Source organism: Conger conger, chromosome 12 (assembly GCF_963514075.1).
Source record: "Conger conger chromosome 12, fConCon1.1, whole genome shotgun sequence".
Classification (NCBI taxonomy): Eukaryota; Metazoa; Chordata; class Actinopteri; order Anguilliformes; family Congridae; genus Conger; species Conger conger.
Window position 1 is genome coordinate 30,331,692 of NC_083771.1, and position 20,219 is coordinate 30,351,910.

Consider the following 20,219-nt stretch of genomic DNA (forward strand, 5'->3'; position numbering starts at 1 on the left):
TTAACGATTTATGCTATACTGTCAGCAGAAAGAGATTTTGCTAGGAGTTTACAAAATGCTGTGTACACAGAAAACTAAACAAAAAATGTCAGAATGCACTCTGTGGAAGTGGAGAAGACGAAAGAGTCTGAGCTGAAATGAGATGAAGCAGGGTGTCAGCAGACAGAGATGTAGGAAAAAGGCCGCTTTGACAGGACAGGCGGGGGTGGGGGGAGCAGAGATAAGCCACTGTCCAAGCATTCCCGATGACCTTTGACCTTTGACCTTTGTGTTCTCCCCCATTCTCTTTACAAACACATGTCCTGCTTATAAAGGATTCTGACATAAATGCTGGATGACAAGTGTCTGTCCTGGACATTAGAGAATTCTTTAAATATACACTGTTAACTCCAGCTTTGACTCTGCCACTTTTCCACAGGTCTGGCCAAAAGCGACAGCGAGCTTATACATAATGCTTGCTGGTCCATTTTCCTATCCATTGCCTCTTCTCTGAGGTGTCAAACCACTAAGAGGATAGGCTACAGCAGCAGAAGGCTTAAGTAGTCTAAAAAATAAGTCTAATAAATATCCAATAGAATGATCACTGAGTATATACTGTATGTGGTAGACTCAAAAGAATAAGTACTGAATATTGCAGCACTGTAGATGTACTTGAAAAGTAGAACACACTCACATACAGACTCACTCTCTTTCACAGGTTGAAACAATGTGTGAGACTTAAAAGAGTTGTTATTGAATATTACAGCACTGTTGATGTACTTGAAAACTCACATTCACACACATACACACACACACACACATAATTAAGAAGGTTGAAAAACAGTGTCTGAAAGGTAGTGATTGATTGCTTTTCCACAGTTCTCTCAATTAAATAGCAGTTGGGTCATGTAGCACGGTGACCCACCTTTATCTGTACTTTTCAAGCTGAGCAAATGACTAATAGCATTAACATGCTCAGCCTGAATAAAGCTTTATCTCCATACAAATTCAGGTTTATATCCAAGTTCGAGTAGGACTTGCACATTGTGTCATGCAAAGAAAATCACATTGATGTTTTTTAATTTGTTTTCACTCTTCGGCTGGCCTAACGCTCAAGAGCACACATCAGGCTGCACGGCATCACACTTGCATGGCATCCACAAGCAGCCACAAGTTCGATGTTTCCTCAAACTGTCAGTAAGATGACCTTTTCAGCAGCCTGGAACCCCAATGAAAAGTGTTGACTTGTTTGACACCTCCTCTGCAGCAGGCAATGAAGCTTCCAGTCCCAGCCAATGAGATGTCTGAGAAAATCGGTTTGACGGTTCAGAAAATTCCAGATGCTTCAAAATTATTGCTGAAATGATTCATATTTCCAGAGGTCTTCCATTGTCTGACCATAAATATTTAAGGCAAAAAATAACAATAAGAGAACTTCCGAATGGCATCAAATTGCATGAAGTTAGAGAAGTGAATCCTATCAGTGGGATAGCTGAGTGGGGAGCTGAGGGAGTAGGGGAGGGTTTTGGCTGCCAGAGGGGATAATTTATGATGGGGTGGTGAGAAGGGGTTTAATAATGAACAGAAAGCACTGGAATGTGAAAAGAACTGCCAGCGGTCTTGTATTATGTGGGAAGAACATTTGTGATAAAAATGGAAAACAGTTGTAAAGATTAAAAATTTCATGACCGAATGAGTTCTCAATCAGGCCTGGGTCAACCGCATATTTGAAATGCTTTAGCTCTTTCAATGGCTGGTAAAGTCGATCCCAAAATGCTCACGAAAATAAATTAGCTTCTCCTTTCCTGTGTGCCTGCCTTCACCACATCCATCATAGATGCTAAAGTAGCAAATTATCAGAAGAAGTCTCATCTACAACTGACACTAGATTACTCAAACTGTTTCTTAGCTAGTTCATGGCTGGGCCCCACTTTTTATCGAGTCCAGATCTGCGCTAGCGTCAATCAGGGAAGGGACGGTTTCAGTTGGCTGGATTTACCACATATCATTTTGCACCAACCATCTCAGACTGTCATTCGGGCCTGTACTGTAGATAAAAGCGTGAACATTGAACATCCCTTGGGTGATCCTAAGACATTCTAGAAGGCTTGTCCAAAAAGCCTTCAAAGGGAAGTAATATGTTGAACAAATTCAAAATGACGGCCTAATTGGAGAGACAACCTTCAGTTTCCTTTTATTCATCCAATTCCTCTTGAGGAATTTACTGTACACCTCTGCCCCATTTCTTTTCAGAAAATCTGCTGGGTATCGCTGATGTCATAAACTTAATGTGTTACAGTTCAATAAGTATAAGAAAGCGTTTTTCTGCTTTTTAGACATTTAAATGTACCTACCATTTATTAAAAATGTCATTTGTGTGGCCAGCTGTGGTCACAGCATCATACTCATCATGAATATGGGATGCACTGTACAGTATACAATTCATCTTTCTGTCTGCTACGGGATGCAAAGTAGATGCAGAAATGTCTATGATATTCATCCTTACTGCAAAACTTTGTGGGGCGCCCTGATACTAATTTCCATGTCACTACATAACTACAAAAATCTGACTGCACCAAACAATATTTTTTTTTTTTTTTTTTTCAATAAGTCTATGTTTTTTGTTTTGTTTTTTTAATTTCACCAGCACAGTTTCTTTTGTCATGGAGGCACAAAGTTATTGCAAAAGAAAAAGATTCCACTTTGTGTGTCGCCTTCCTATTGTCTCCCAAATGACTAGCCTTTTATCCATAAATCTGTGGGAAAGATCTCATTTTAGAGCCTGAGGTACAGGAAGTGAAAGTTGGGCACCTGTATAGCAAAGTGGCACCAGAATCATCCACAAAGAAATTAGAAATAAAAATAAAAATATGCAGTTACAGAGTGTCAAAATAAGACCATACAACTTATGCAAAGTTGGTAAAGGACTTCTGAAAACAAATAATTATGTTTATTGCATGTTTACTATTTAACCACCAAAATAGAAAAAAAGTCATACAATATGAAGATGAAAAAAAGGTTAACTGGTTTTGATGAAGAGATGTCAATGGCGTGAAACATAATAGGAGGGTCAAATGGTAAACATGAAATAAACATACTGCCATGCTAAGTCCTGTACCAATTTTGCATACAAATGTGTTGTGTGGTGTTATTTGACCCTCTGTTACAGTATAAAATGTAAGAAAATATACAACCATTTTTATTTTTTGCGGATGATAACAGCCATACAGGTGCCAAACTTTCACTTACTGTACCCTAGGCTCTAAAATTAGATGTTTATCACAGATTTTTCATATTTATAGATAAAAGGCTAGTCATTTTGGAAACAATAAGAAGGCGACAACCAAAGTGTCAAAATATTCTATTACAAAAAATTGTGTGTTTATTCGACCCCAATTAGACAACTAGGGCCCAAACATAAAAGCGGTCATAAAATCTTCACATAATAGGATGGTTAAAATGTTTTTTCGAACAGTAATTTTGCTAAAGCATATGACAATATTGCTAAGAAATAAATGAATGAAACCAACGGAACACACACAAAAAAGAAATGAAATTCACAATGCATACACAGGCTTTTATATCATTATTATTTAAATTTCATCAGGTGTTACAGGGGTTAATACACTGTGCTGTTAATGTCAAAAAATCCCTTCTGTCTCCGAAGAGAAATAGCAGCCTGCCATCTCAGACCTGAAAATTGAAATCTTTTTACAGAGCTCGTAGTTCTCTGCTCAGATTTCAGAAGGAAATGATGCCCTACCTCTCATGGGTGACATAGTGAGCACAGCCTGTTCTCGCAGGGCAGCTAGCTTACTACATGTATTCTTAGTTGTTTTCCATGGGTCCTTTTTGTGGCATTCTGCATGTCAAAACCATTTGGAAAAATCTGTCTCAGTGAGTGGACCGATGTGGAAATTTAACTGGCAGTTTGCCTTTTCTTTATGGCGTAAAATGGCCTGTGAACTTTCTCCAAATTTTCATTCATTTCCAAGTTGAAGTTTCCTGTCGTACTAATTTTCCCTGAATAGGTTTACAGCGGTAAAAGGGCGAGTGTTTCCCTCACAGCTGGGGCTTCCTGAAATACGATCATTTTTTGGTCATGTTTACTGCCAAGGTCCAGTTCTGGCAGTAGATCCAGATTCTGCTGGAGCCCTGTTCAGTGGGCAACAAAAGAAGCAGGTCATCTGGATAGAGGAATGATATAATGTCCTTGCAAGTTAGGATGAACGCAGGATGTTCTCAGTGCACTGAGAGGTTAAATCATTCAGGATTCAAACTGCAGTCCTGCCTCCCTCCACACCCCTAGTGGATGTAATTTGTCCTTCAGTGAGTGTGAGCAGCTTCCCTCAAGGGCTGTGTATATGAGAACTTACGATAATGGCAAGTAGAATCAGAAAAACCCATTAAAAACCATGTATGCCACTAAAATACTAAAATACAGGAAAATCTATATTTTCACAGAATAAATCAGATGCGTGAAAAGTGTTAAATGGATGTCTGCTCAACCAACCTTTATTACACAACTTTTAGGCAACATTTATTGATTTTGTACATTTATATAATTCTGTCATATGGTAAATAATGTATCACCCACACCAGCTTCAATAATTTTATAAAACAATATACCATGTCAAATTGAATTCAAAGTTTTCTTGAAATCTTAAAACAGGAAAATATTTTCATTTTGTTTTCAGTAACACGTTGTTATTTGAGTGTGTAAATATGATCTGCTGTGTATTGTTTTAGTAAAAAGCCAATTTGACTCTTGCTCAACAGATTTTATTGCTTCATAGTGTCTTCCCCAGACTGCTTACACAAATGCCTTGGAAATTGCTGGGATCTCATTTGTTTGCACTCCTAAATATAGCGGTTATTATTCCTTAGTTCCAGATGTCAGGGCAGTAGCCTGCTAGATTAAACGGTTTTAGTAGTGCCTCCTGTAGTTTATGACTATTATATTTAAGCATCTCATTTGGAGTCAGTCCTACATGTTTTCCTGGGCTGGAGGTAACAGGGAAGTCTAATGGATTCTGGCGGTCTTCTATACAATTTTTGGAAAAGGTTTTTTGCAGAGTTTTGAAATGTATTTTTCTGCTGCTGGGGTAACTCACTCAGAAAAAGTGCTTGCGGCACATGAATGAGCACCACGGTTCCTGATCAAATCCAGCCTATGCCAGTGCTGACTGGGTCTGGCAGCTTTGCTGGGGCAGTGCAGAATTGGCTTTGCATCACCCAAGGGATTTATGAGAAGGATTGCTCAAGCGGCCCCTGTTGTTGTGTGACCCCTGCTGTCTGGAAACCTATGGCTTGCTCGCAACACGCATATGCTCTGCGCATGTATGGCTTCAGTGTTCTGGTCTTTTCTGTGTGAAACACACACACACACACACACACACACACACACACACACGCGGAATTTCAATTTCAATCCTGCTGAACCCAAACCAGCATCGACTTCAGTGCTTGGCTCTCAATAGAGAAACCTCTTAAGCCAGTTAGTGAGGGTTTGTTTTGCCCTACTCTGGTGAGTCTCCTGGACACCGCAGTGGCTTTCTGGTTTCCTCTTCACAACCTGATATTGCCGGTTGCACCTTAATGTCCCAAGGAAGCAATGAACAGTTGGCCATTGTGTCATCCAGGGATGGAGGGTTACAATCTGAGGATTTTCCCTCTCCACACTGTGGAAGAGTGGCTCCTGTGGTTGACTGGGTTACTGCAGTCTGTCTATTGCCATTATTGTTTCCATGGTGATAGAATGGGAAATTTGGGCTGTGTCCTTGTGGACCCACAGAGTACAAAATCTCCCCTGGTCAACTGCCATGATGATTTGTTTTCATGGGAATTAATTTTATCTGAACACCCACTCTGGTTGGCAGCAGTTGGAGCCCCCAGTTTCCAACTAGGAGGAGACCTCAAAATGTCAGAAGAAGAAAGGGGGGGGTGATCTGGTGAAGCAGGGCCCAGACTGAGCTGTGGTTCAGGAGAGTCTTGCTCACTGGCCTCTATTAAGCCAAAGGAGATTAATATGGTACCCACAGTCCTGTTTAATGATTTTCCTGCCTGTTTTACTAAGAGCTTTAACAAGTGCAATAACCTTCACTGGAGTAAAGAAAAAATGTTGAGAACCATTCAGGAGACCCAAGTGTAGACCAGGGGATATTCAATTACAAGAAATTGGAAAGGAAACAAAGAAGGGTGCCATAGTGCAAAAGGTCTAAAACTGTGCTTACATCAATGAAGTTCAAAGCTAAAAGGAGTAAGAAAAATATAAAAAAGCCTTGATTTGTTTAGCATATCAATAAGAACTGTCCCACGCTAATGCGTTTCAGCCATATCAGCAACACACCACGTTACGTACTGATGAAGGCTGATGTGGCCAAAATGCACTGGCATAGGACAAGTATTAACATTTCTCATTGATATGCCAATCTAATCATCCATCCATCCATCCATCATCTTAACCCGCTTATCCTGAACAGGGTCACAGGGGGGCTGGAGCCTATCCCAGCATACATCGGGCAAAAGGCAGGAATACACCCTGGACAGGTCGCCAGTCCACCGCAGGGCACACACACCATTCACTCACACACTCATACCTATGGGCAATTTAGACTCTCCAATCAGCCTAACCTGCATGTCTTTGGACTGTGGGAGGAAACCGGAGTACCCGGAGGAAACCCACACGAACACGGGGAGAACATGCAAACTCCGCACAGAGAGGCCCTGGCCGGGGATTCGAACCCAAAACCTCCTTGCTGTGAGGCGGCAGTGTTACCGCCTTCCAATCTAATCAGGGCTTTTAAATATTTTTCTTACTCTAGTAAGAGTGCTTTGAACTTCATTCATGTAAGCACAGTTTTAGACCTTTTGCACCATGGCACCTTGCTTTGTTTCCCCCTATGTCTTCACCCTTCGGTCTTGTTGTTTTTCTTGGTCTCCGGAGCTTAACCCTATCAAATTTGCCCTGCTCGTAGTTGAGTTGTCAATGTCCAAAATTATTGTTGCATTCATATTTATTTTATACAAAGAAACTGGGTCACAATTAAACCACAAAACAGAGATGCCAGGTTGTTAAAAATACTCTGCAAGAGATCAGCATCTTATCTGCAAAGCAGGGCAATTAAATTTGAGCCTCGAATATGACAATAAAAGGCATATTGTAACAATCCTTGATAACATTTCTCTACATCAAAAAATCATGTTCCGATAGCAGAACAAACATATACAATTCAGAAGTTGCATGAATAAACACATTGGGGTTTTTTCTTAGTTAACTTTTACCGCATGTCCGGCAGGGACAATCGGTGGTGCACGGCTAAAGCAACGCACCTCGATGCAGGCATCAGTTCGATGCAGTTGCACACCGAGGACCGAGATTCGTGCTAAAGCTGAAGTTGGCCTGCACTCGTGGGAGGGGCGTAATTGGCTCACCACTCCAAGGGTGGGGGGAGGGACTCGGCAGGGGCTGCAGGATCGCTGTGTACAATAGAGCCCTGATTGCGGTCACGATCGTGGAAACTTGAGAGATGATGCGGCTTGTAGAAGGCGTACCGTTCTCTCCGAATCCTGGCTCTCGGGAATCCTGGGCCGCCCAGCGACGGGGCCGTTGCGGTGTATCCACAGCAATGCGGGTGATTGGAATAGATTGGGTACAATTGGCTACCAAATTGGGAGAAAACGGGAAAAATCAAAAACAAAAAAAAAGAAATTGTGTGATGCAATCATGTCAACATGGAACATAATCTCAAATTAATGTTTTCAACATCTTATGGAATCCATGCCATGAAGAATCGAGGCTATTTTGAAAGAAAAGGCAGGCCCAACCCAGTATAAGTATAGTGTTCCTAATAAAGTGCTCAGTGTGTACGTTACTGTAGGATAAGTCAATATCAGCGGACAATTTTATTTTATTTGTAAGTGCATGTGTTGAAGTTTGGTAGTACAGCAGACATCATAGTGCCTTCCCTTTGTATGTATTTCGATATTGTACTTTTTGTAAATAGTTTTATGTTTGCTTCCTAAAATCCAACCGCATGTCCATGTCGTATGAGGTGGTAACAGATAATTGCAGGATTTGGAATTGCTATAGATAACATTTTATAGGACTAGAACAAAATAGGTGGAAATTGCCCTCTAGGGAAAAGGCTAGCTGTTATGCCCCTGAGCCACATTACTCCGGGGGGAGATTGTCTCCTCCTTAGTCTAATCAACTGTAAGTGTCAGCTAAATAACATGTCATCTATTTATATTTTCTAATACTTTTTAGCATTTTTTCATATGCACATGCGAAACCTATATGACCAGTATTTCGTCATAGTTTTGCACCAATCATTGGTTGTGTTATTGATATAGCATGTGGTAAAATGTTTTGCACATGCTAAAGGTCTTAGTCAGGCTTTATATGTATTGTCTTGGGCTAATAAATGTTGAATGAATGATTGATCTATTAGTGGCCATTAGTATCATGCTACCCAATATTCAATGGTTTCATCCCTAAATTGATGAAAAATATTTTTTGTCATGAATATCACCACATTGCAACTGTTTAAAAATCATATAAACCACTGTTTGTATATTTTACAGGATTCAATTGATACAATTAATAAAAACAAGGATCAATAGTTTCTATAATATTTTGGTTGGACCAAATTATTATGTTGTGTTGTGACATAAAATAAAATACATGTTTTGTTATGAAAAATGGCTTTTCTCTGCATCAACATTCAACAATTTGGCACCAGTATTGGGATATTAATATCCTCACTTTGCTCATATTAATTTCTCTATGACATTTCAATTTTTTTTTAGTTCATGAAAAGCATGGGCCTTCCATGGTTTCTCAGTAATTGCACTCCATCAAATAGATTCTTGGCTTTCAATTCGTATTTTTTATTTCTGGGGCCTGTTCCACGAAGCAGGTTTACTGAGTTAGCCAGATAACTGCACTTAGGAAAAACTGCAGTTAAAAAAAATAAAAAAAGACCTGTTCCGGGTTTTACTCTCTGCATTTAGCCTGCTAACTCAGTAATCCTGCTCTGTGGAACAGGGCTCTGAATACAATATTTATTTACTTATTTATTTGGTTTGAAACATAATAGGCACTAAAGTGATGTTATTGGATAAAGGATCTGATGAGAGACATTACGAGCATCACTCAGACTCTGCGAGAGCACTCGGTTTTGATTAAAAGCATTGAGTTTGTAATGGAGATTGTTCGGTGCAGTGAGCTCTTCAAATGCCAGTTGATTACCTCATCAGGCTTGTTTCAGGCTGGCTACTGGCTGGGCGGTGGAAGAGAGAAGATGGCTGTTCCATTTATTAAGTGCTACAGCTCCTCCAGAGAATATGTTATGGCCATCTTGCAATTTGCAATTTAAAACAGCATACACATGATAAGAAAATATAACAGCTTGATTACAAAACTGTGTAATGAGATTTGTTTGCCTGAGAAAGGTTTGTCAAAGAGTGGGGTGTGGTCCATGGATGTGAGGAAGTAAAATTGATATTCTTAAAATATTACTTTGAAAACCCATATCACCCATGTGAAAAAGCAACTGCCCCCTTCAACTGAATAACTGCTTGTGACATGTTTAGTAGCAATAACTGTAACCAAACAGTTTCTGTAATTTCATATCTGTCTTTCACATCGCTATGGAGGAATTTTAGCCCACTCTTCTTTGCAGAACTGCTTTCATTCAGACACATATTTCGGTTTCGGACAAATACACAATAACAGAGGAATTCAGGAAGGGGGCAAATATTTGTTGTGACCACCGTTTGTCTTTAAATCTGCATCAATTCTCTTCCAGTAGGTTCGCTGTCCTGCAGTTTAATAAGAAAATAAGCAGGTTGGTTGTACCAAACATATTGGAGAACTTGCCACAGTCCTTCTGCAGACTTTGGCTGTCTTGCTGGCTTCTGGCTATCCAGGTAATGGCTAAGACAGCCTTGATCAAGTTTTTATCTTACAAGTAGTCTTTTATGTAATATGTTACTTTCTTTACCGAAATGCAAAAATATCACACCAAGGTTTGGAGTGATAGCAATTTTGCTGTTTTCTACTGACACACTAGTGCAGAAATCAACACTGATGAGTGGATGAGCATGTGTTCAGCACCGAGGAGACTGTGTATCAGGAACATACTGTAAGAACTGAGCCACCTGGGTATATTTTCCATTAAGACCCACCTTGTACCATCTTTTGCACATTCCTAAAATAGCATGAACATAATCAATTGTATCAAAGGCTGCATTGAGCTCTGCCAGAGTCAAAATGGTGGGCTCATTACCATCAGAATTAATTTGCAGATCATTAGCTGTTCTTACAATGACAGTTTCTGTATTGTAATTGGACAGGGTCAGACCAATTTTCATTGAAAAGGCCAATTTCATGAAATTTTTTTTTTCCCTGAACATCTTAGATAAAGTCTATTTTCTAAATGGATCCAAGCTTCCTGTGGCAGGAAGGGGGACTCTTATGTATCAGAACTCAGCAATGGGCTGAACAACAGTTTTCAAATAAGCATAAATGGGCAAGGTTTCAAGCATTAGTTTAACAGAGTGGCTGGAATAACATCAACAGAGCATGTTAAAGTAGGCACACATACAGTCAGGTGCAGAGTTATTGGCATCCTTGATAAATATGCACAAAAATACTGTAACCTAGAAAATAACAGTTATTGACATACGCTTTATTTTTTTGTTTAAAGTAATGTACTTTATTAACGATTCAATGGAATCAAACAAAAGATTTCCCAGTTACAGGTTTCACAGTTATTGATACCCCTGGTTTAATACTTTGTACAAAAACTACTGGCAAAGATGACAGCTATGAATCTTTTCCATGAGAAGAACACATTTGGAAAGATTTATGACCATTGCTCCATGCAGAACCTTTCAGAATTATGGACCATTCAGACCACAGGTTTTTTGATTAAAGTCTGGAGTCTGAGATGGCCATTGGAGAACATGGATGTTATTTTCACTGAACCATTTCTGTGTGGATTTTGATGTATGCTTGGAGTCATTGTCCTTCTGGACAAGCTACCTATTGAATGACCAAGTCTCAGCTTCTTAGTAAAGACAAACAGATGTTCTTGCAATTTCCTGTTACTTTGTTGAATCCATTGCACCATTGATCTTAAATAGTGCCCCTGAACCACTGGCAGAAAAATATATCCAAAACATCAATGACCCACCCCCATATTTGACCATAGGTATGAGGTGCTTCTGCCGCCAGGCATGTCAATGGTGTGCAAGGCCAAAATGTTCAGTTTTGGTCTGACCATAGCACTCAGTCATTTACATTTACATTTTAGTAATTTGGCAGACGCTTTTAATCCAAAGCGACTTACAAGTGCATAGGTTCTTCCACAAGTTAAAGCAACACATCCATAACTAGTAAAATACACATGCAGTCATCATAAGTGCAATTTATTTATTATTATTTATTTTTTTGGGTTAGACAAGAGGGATAGGGATATCGGAAAGCGGGGGGGAATCAGGAGGTAGGACTAAGGTACAGTTTGAAAAGGTGTGTTTTTAGCGTTGAAATAGGGGGAGGGATTCTGCTGTCCTGACAGTGGTAGGCAAGGCATTCCACCACTGAGGAACCAGTACGGAAAACAGGCATGAACGTGCAGCTCGACCGCCAGGTGCTCGTAGTGAGGGAACCATAAGGCGACCAGAGCTGGCAGACTGGAGTGATCTAGCTGGAGAGTAGAGAGTGATTAAGGATTGTATGTAAGGTGGGGCAGTCCCCGTAGCAGCCTGAAATGCCAACACTAGTGCCTTGAATCGGATGCATGCGGCAATAGGAAGCCAGTGGAGGCCAATGACGAGTGGGGTGACATGAGCCTACCTGGGCTGACTGGTGATCAGGCAGGCTGCAGCATTCTGGACAAGCTGGAGGGGCTTGATGGCACAAGCTGGGAGACTGGCTAGGAATCCTTGCAGTAATCCAGGCAGGTAATGAAGAGGGCCTGGACTAGGAACTGTGATCCTGGGTTCTGTATGGCCTCCCTCACCATCATCCTCACCTTGCACTTCCGTCCTCCTCCAGGCAAGTTTTCAACCATTCCACACATTTGACATGTTTCAATTATTGCCCTTACAGTGCTAAGTGGTATTTATGGGGTTTTTTTTACCCATTGCCAGACTTGTGATAGTCAATTGTCATCTGTCTCTTCATGAACTGACAGTTCTTTGGCTTTTCCCATGCTGATGGATGACAATGGGATGGCTTGTTTCTTCATTTTTATGCTTGAAAGAAACAGGTAGTGAAGCTCTCAAAGATGCCGGCACCTTAGCACTGGCTTGTTCCGTATGAGCCATTGAACGCACATGTTGATGAGGGACAGGACCAAACTCCATCAAAGAGTTAAATGGCCCCTTTAATCTCTCCCAGTTGGAAATAACAGTTATTTACTTAGACAAAAAATGTCCCTGCATTTACAGAGTACTTCTGGGTGCTTTACAGAAGGAGACAGAGTTGTGGCTAACATTTACAGACAGTGGCAATCATCTCCATCAATCAGTTTTTCCAAAGAAACCGAAATGCATCAGTGTTTACCTTATTTGTTTTCTGTCATGTTGTTTTATAACCGTGTTCTGATTGTTTCATCAGTATACTTCTTTCCACTAACTTGTGAAGCATAATACATATGCAATGTATTGTTTGAAGGATTATTATTATTATTATTATTATTATTATTATTATTATTATTGAGCAAATATCTTATTATTGAGCAAATATCGTCTTTGAATATTGGTACATCTTACTGTGAAGCACTTTTCCTGAGGAAACAGCTCTCAAAGATTAACAAATATTCATACCTCTGGCTGGTAGCTGGTCCCCACCCCTAACCATTACATTACATTACATTACATTACATTAATGGCATTTGGCAGACACTCTTATCCAGAGCGACGTACAACAAAGTGCATACCCATAACCAGGGATAAGTGCGCTGAAAGACCCTAGAGGGAAGTACAATTTCAACTGCTACCTGTACAACAAAGATAAGGACCAGGGCCTTTTTTTTTTTTCAAAAGTGACCAAACTTAACAATCCAAATACTGCTTACCTAGCCAACTAAAAATACAGATACACAAAGTAAATCACAGAAAGACAACAATTAAGGTTCACAGGGAGGTAGGGAGGGATGGGGAGAGGTGCTGCTTGAAGAGGTGGGTCTTCAGTTTGCGGTGGGAAGAGATTCTACAGCTCTGACCTCAACGGGGAGTTCATTCCACCACCGTGGAGCCAGAACAGACAGTAGTCGTGAGCGTGAGGTGGAAGTTCGGAGAGGGGGAGGTGCCAAGCCTGTGGAGGCTGAACGAAGAGGTCTGGCAGGGGTGTAGGGTCTGATTTTTGTAGGTAAGCTGGGGAAGACCCCTTAACTGCTTGGAAGGCTAGCACCAATGTTTTGAATTTGATGCGAGCCATGACAGGCAGGCAGTGGAGGGAAGTAAGCTGGGGGGTGACATGTGAGTATTTGGGAAGGTTGAAGACCAGACGAGCTGCTGCATTCTGGATAAGTTGGAGGGGTCTGATGGCAGACGCTGGGAGACCAACCAAGAGGGAATTGCAGTAGTCCAGGCGGGACAGAACCATTCCTTGGACCAGGAGCTGGGTCGAGTAGGGGGTGAGAAAGGGGCGAATTCTCCGTATGTTGTATAGGAAGAACCTGCATGACCGGGTCACAGTCTGCTGTCCATCACCATGCCGAGGTTCCTTGCACTGGGTGATGGCGTGAGTGTGGTATCCCCAAGGGAAATGGAGAGATCCTGATGGGAAGAGGTATTAGCAGGGATGAATATCATTTCAGTCTTACCTGGGTTGAGCTTTAGATGGTGGTTGTCCATCCAGCTCTGGATGTCACTCAGGCAAGCAGAGATATGGGCTGAAACCTGAGTATCAGATGGTGGGAACAAGATGAAGAGTTGGGTATCGTCTGCATAGCAGTGGTAGGATAGCCCATGTGCAGTGATCACAGGGCCAAGGGAACGAGTGTAAAGAGAAAAAAGAAGCGGGCCTAAGACTGAGCCCTGGGGAACTCCTGTGGCAAGGGGCCGAGGTGTCGATACCGTACCAGCCCAGGCAACCTGGAAGGAGCGACCAGAGAGGTAGGACTCAGTCCAGTCCAGGGCTGTGCCACAGATGCCCGTTGCTGACAGGGCAGACAGGAGGATGGAGTGATCCACAGTGTCAGAGGCAGCAGAGAGATCTAGAAGAATGAGGACAGAGGAGAGGGAGGCTGCTCGTGCGGCATGGAGTGACGGAGAGGAGCGCGGTCTCTGTCGAGTGGCCCGATCTGAAGCCAGACTGATGGGGGTCTAGCAGGTTGTTGTTAGAAAAGAAAGAAGAAAGTTGACTAGAAACAGCTCGTTCTATGGTTTTAGAAAGAAAAGGAAGAAGAGATACCGGGCGGTAGTACTGGATGATGGAGGGATCCAGAGTAGGCTTTTTTTAGCAGCGGAGTGCTAAAACCAGGATGCTGGAAACCAGCCAGAAGACAGGGAGGAGTTGACAAGGGAGGTGACAAATGGGAGAATGTCAGGTGTGATAGTCTCGAGAAGAGAAGAGGAGATAGGGTCAAGGGCACAGGTTGTAGGGCGGTGGGAGAGCAGGAGTTGAGAAACATCAGAGTCTGTAAGGGGGGAGAAAGTGGAAAAGGAAGGGATGGGCCTAGAGGGGGGGAAGGGCACAGTGAGGGGGGCAGTGGTTGTAAAGGATCTGCGGATGTCTGTGACCTTCTCATAGAAAAACTCAGCAAAGTCATCAGCAGCGAAGGAGGACTGAGGTGGAGGAGGTGGTGCGTTGAGGAGAGAGGAGAAAATAGAGAACATTTTAACCACGGGGGTAACCACTTCCCCACTCGATTATCTGCCACTTGCTCTCAGCTGTATCAAAAGTCTGATACACAAGGAATAGCTCCGACCAAGTTTTACACTTTCCACACCCACCCCTCAGTGCTGCTGCTATGTTAAAACAGCTGAATGTACATTGAAATCAACTTTATTGGTCTGTTTATAGTCCACAGTCAGGTCTGCAATAGTGTGCAACAGTACAATAGTGTATAATAACATCCAATAGTACAAGTACAATAGTTATTATTATTATTATTATTATTATTATTATTATGTATACCTTTTTCTTTTATTTTGTAAAAAGAGCATCAGTGTTAATTCTGTATTTCTAGTAAAATTACACCTGATTAGTATTGAATAGGTAGTGATTTAGTCAATGATCACCACAGGCAGACAAAAAATATGAAAAAGCCGAAGGGTCATAAATGGATTTGGACAAATTATATCAGATGTGTGCGAAACTACAGGAATTTCACTGAGGGTCATTTTTGTTAGGGTTGTAAATTGCACTCAAGTAGCACTCTAAATACATTTCCTGTGAAGTATACTTCACAACCACAGAATAAAAAGGTATATACAGTATATAAGGTATATGTCTTGCTACAAGAAGTAAAGAGAGAGACAGAGCAAAGCAGAATGTCATTAAACTAAAACATGTTTGAGTGTGTGTGCATCTACAATGAAAATATAATTTTGGTGCTAAAACATCAGTGTAGACCTGGAATTAAACCAAAGATTGAATGGATTGGTGGATTGGGTCACCATCTCTGCTGAATCAAACATAACAGCAATAGCAGCATTTCCATTACAGAACATCCATATTTCACACTGTCAAATGTGATGCTGCTCTTCAATCCCACTGTGTGGCAGATGATGAATAATGAAAAAAAAAAAAAACTCAGCAACACTTTATCAAAATGGCTGAAAGAATGGCTCCAACAAGGGGGAGGAAGCAGAGTGAGAATGACAGATTGTGAGATAGATGAAGACAGAGACACTAAGAGAAAAGGCTGAGCTTTTATATTCCAGTATACTGTTTATATCTATATAGTATTACATTTATACAACAGATACTCTGGTCTACAGTGTCTTATGAAAGTGTGCCTTACCAGTATTACATTCAGGAATATATCAGGACAGAATTGCCCTGTTATTTTTGCTGAATTCAAAACTTGTTTCAAAACGTTGTAACTGAGGAATGTGCAAGTTTCTACACGGCATTATCTAAAGTTTGTTTTTCCCTCAATTTTGTAGCTTTTCAATGGCCTTGTATTGTTTTATTTACAGTACTGTATTACTACTTGGCCAGGGCATGCTTGTAAAAGAGAGATTAAAAGTTCAAAATAATTTTTTTTAAATTTGATGGCAGTTGGCTTTTCTAGCCAGTGGAGGAAAACGAGAAGGGGGGTGACATGGGCGAGCATCAGGAGGTTCATGACCAGCAGTCCCCTGGTTGAGCTGCAGAGGCCTGGTGGCGGAGGCAGGTAGATCAGTGACAGGAGATGACCAGCTCCTGGACCACCAGCTGGCTTCAGTAGGTGGTGAGGAAAGAGCAGACTCCAGACGTTGTTCAGGAAGAATCTGCACCCACAACATACTGCTATGATGCTCTCTGAGAGGGGAGACTGCTGTGCATACATGATGATGTCTCATACACTACAATGAGCAGATATCTTAAGAAGATTGCATCTTTGAATATTGGTACATCTTACTGTGAAGCAATTTTCCTGAGGAAACAGCTCTCAAAGATGAGCAAATATTCATACCTCTGGCTGGTAGCTGGTCCCCACCCCTAACCACTTCCCCACTAGATTATCTGCCACTTGCTCTCAGCTGTATAAAAAGTCTGATACACAAGCTATAGCTCCGTCCAAGTTTTACACTTTCCATACCCATCCCTCAGTTTAATAAACAAACTGGCAGTGCTGCTATGTTAAAACTGCTGAATGTACATTGAAATCAACTTTATTGGTCTGTTTATAGTCCAAAGTCAGGTCTGCAATAGTGTGCAACAGTACAATAGTGTATAATAACATACAATAGTACAATGTGTGCAACGGTGCAGTGTTCAATGTTCAGTGTTCAGCTCTATAATATCCAACGCAGTTGGAGAGATGCAGTTGTGGTGCAGCTGTGAAAAATGGTGTCTTGTTCTGAGCTGTTGGGAAGTTTGATGGGGGGTATTGCGTCATCAGTGCAGAACTCGTTTCTGACTTTTTTTGACCTTGAACTCCGAAGAGAGCAGACGTGTCTCTGTGAACTCCCGCGGCGATATCTATTTTCTACTTCCCAGCTTCTTTCACAGATTCTTTTTTTATATAACTTATTTATTACTATTATTGTATTATTATTTTCAGGCATCTTTTATGACTGTCAGCTTTTAACACCAACCAACATTCCAGCCCGGAGGCCAAGCTACTGTCTGCCAAGGGACTGAAAATGAGAACCTACACAGAATGCCAAAATTGCACAAAGCTGGTGGCAGAGCTTGCCTCATCTCATCTCGAGATGAGAATAAGCACACTCTACCAAATCAGAGGAGATGAGAAAATAATAGACTCCTTCCTACAAGAAGTTAAACTGGATGCTACAGGACAGCCAGCCCAGGTACATTCCCTCCCCAGCACACGGAGGCTTCCCACTCTCCGTGCTCAGTGATGATCGGCAAAGCCCAGAATCATGGAGCTACTTCAGCATCTGAACTGGCTGATACCCTCCCCTGGCTCGATCGTGATGCGATTGAGCCAGCCCTGGGACCTCTTCCACTAACGTTGTTCACAAACTCCGCAAACTGGATTACAGAGGGAGCCAGACCGAAAGCCTCTACACCCATCATCAAATGGACAGATGTTGTTCGTCATTACATTACATTACATTATTGGCATTTGGCAGACGCTCTTATCCAGAGCGACGTACAACAAAGTGCATACCCATAACCAGGGATAAGTTCGCTGAAAGACCCTAGAGGGAAGTACAATTTCAACTGCTACCTGTACAGCAAAGATAAGGACGAGGGCCCTTTTTTTTTTTTTTTTTTAAGAACGAAGAAACAAACAAACAGAGCAAAAGTGACCAAAGTTAACTATCCAAACACTGCTTACCTAGCCAACTAAGAATACCGATACACAAAGCAAGTCACAGAGACAACAATTAAGGTTCACAGGGAGGTAGGGAGGGGTGGGGAGAGGTGCTGCTTGTCACTCAGAGAGAAGGAGCAGAAGGAACAGAAATACTTCAAGAAATAATCACATCCATGCACCGGCAGAGCTTCAACTAGAACACTGGTATGAAATACATGGTGAACAAAAACTCATTGGGGGCTCAATCACCAGAAATATAAGGAGCAAGATGATAAAATGCTTTCATCCAAAATGCAACAGTGAAACACATAACAAACAGAGTTAACACCACAAATCCTCTCCACCAAACCCTATGCACAGTAGGTCATTGGGCATGCTGGGTTATATGATATCCTCCCTAAGGAATCACAGGGATCTGAGCTGTTGAAGAAGGACTTTTTCAACCCGTTGAAGCTACTTGCTAAGCTTCCAATGCAGACATTAATTGCAGGCCCAATTCCTACTTAGTGTTGGATCAGGACAGGCTACTCAGCCTTAATACCTGGGTAACAACAGCCTTTGCTGTGCATGGAGTGGATTTCATCGACAACTTAAATCTGTTTTGGGTCGGAAATGGAGTTCTTAAACAAGATGGCAGTCATCTGGGACATGGCTCCTTAAACTATGGTGCAAATACAAACCACAAGGATGCTGATAATCACCATTCTCCCTCAGGAATCGCAAACAAGAGCATGCATTCTCCCCACTCCCCCTCCCCATCACCCACTTCCCACTCATCTGATTCTGGCCTGGAGAGACTGTGGTCAGCCCCCCCTCCCAGCTCTCCTGCCCCCAGGTCACTGACAGCCTTAAGTCAAAACTTCCTTGAGGCTTGGCCATCTCTCACCCAGTGGTCCATCACACCAGAGCGTCATCTACAAGGACGGTAATCTGATAGCCTCAGGGTCTCTGTCTTGACTCTGGCACCCCACCCTACATCTCCTCTACCAGATATGGACCTATCCAGGCATGGTCCCTCTCCCACCTCCACCTTCTCTCCTCAAGCCACTCTCCCCCGACATCAATGTCAGTACCTGTTTTTATCACGAGACTACACAGAACAGCACATCCCACACGCACGGCTAATCTATCCAACCTGAGACCTACGCTCAGTGAGCACTTAATTAGGTATTTATTACACATTTTTTAGACTTCTGCAGCTGTAGCCTATCCACTTAGAGGTTTGACATGTTGTGTGTTCAGAGATGCTTTTCTGCATACCACTGTCGTAATGTGTGGTTATTTGCATTACTGTCACCTTCCTGTCAGCTTTGACCAGTCTGGCCTTTGTCCACTTACCTCTCTCATTAACAAGGCATTTTTGACCACAGGCATTTTTGCTCATTGCTGACTGTTGTGCATAAAAATCCCAGGAGATCAGCAATTTCTAAGATACTCAAACCCCCGTCTGCCACCAACAATCATTCCACAGTCAAAGTCACTTAGATCACATTTTTTCCCCATTCTGACAGTTGGTGTGAACATTAACTGAAGCTCCTGACCCGTATCTGCATGATTTTATGCATTGCACTGCTGCCACACATTTGGCTGATTGGATAATCGCATCAATAAGTAGGTGTAATAAAGTAAAAATGTACCTAATAAAGTGCTTGTGAGTGTATGTTTTTCTCAAACAAAATGCTTAAATATTATTGATTCCACTGCTAATTCCATATTAACTAAGGGATTATTTACCACTATGAATGCATTGAACCTGTGTAACCTCTTCTAATGCTACTGTACACAAGTGCTTTCAATGGTTTACTTGTGTGCAGTAGAAGAGAAACAGCGCGTTTACAATCTCAGGCAAACAGTAGTATCGGTGAACTGCTGCTGCCTCTTGGCCAGGTATCCCTTGAGAAAATATAATTTCTCTCCCAAAATGACTCACCTAGAAAAATAAGGGATAAATCAAATATATAAAAACATAGAACAGTATGTGCTAATGCCCCCACTCTACTGGCAACCCCCAATCCCATTCCCACCCACACACTCACGCTCACTTATACACGCGCACACAGACACACACACGCAAGGACACACACACGTAAGCACACACACACATGCTCATATACACAAACACACAAGCACGGACACACAGAGACCAGGAAAATGCTTAAAATCATTTTGTTGTATTTTATTCCTTTTCACATCATTTAGACTTTTTTTCTTTGTGCACTGTTGTAGCTTGCTTTAATTGATAGAACAATTCAATGCAGGCAGCAAATAATAAATAGGTAATTGTCC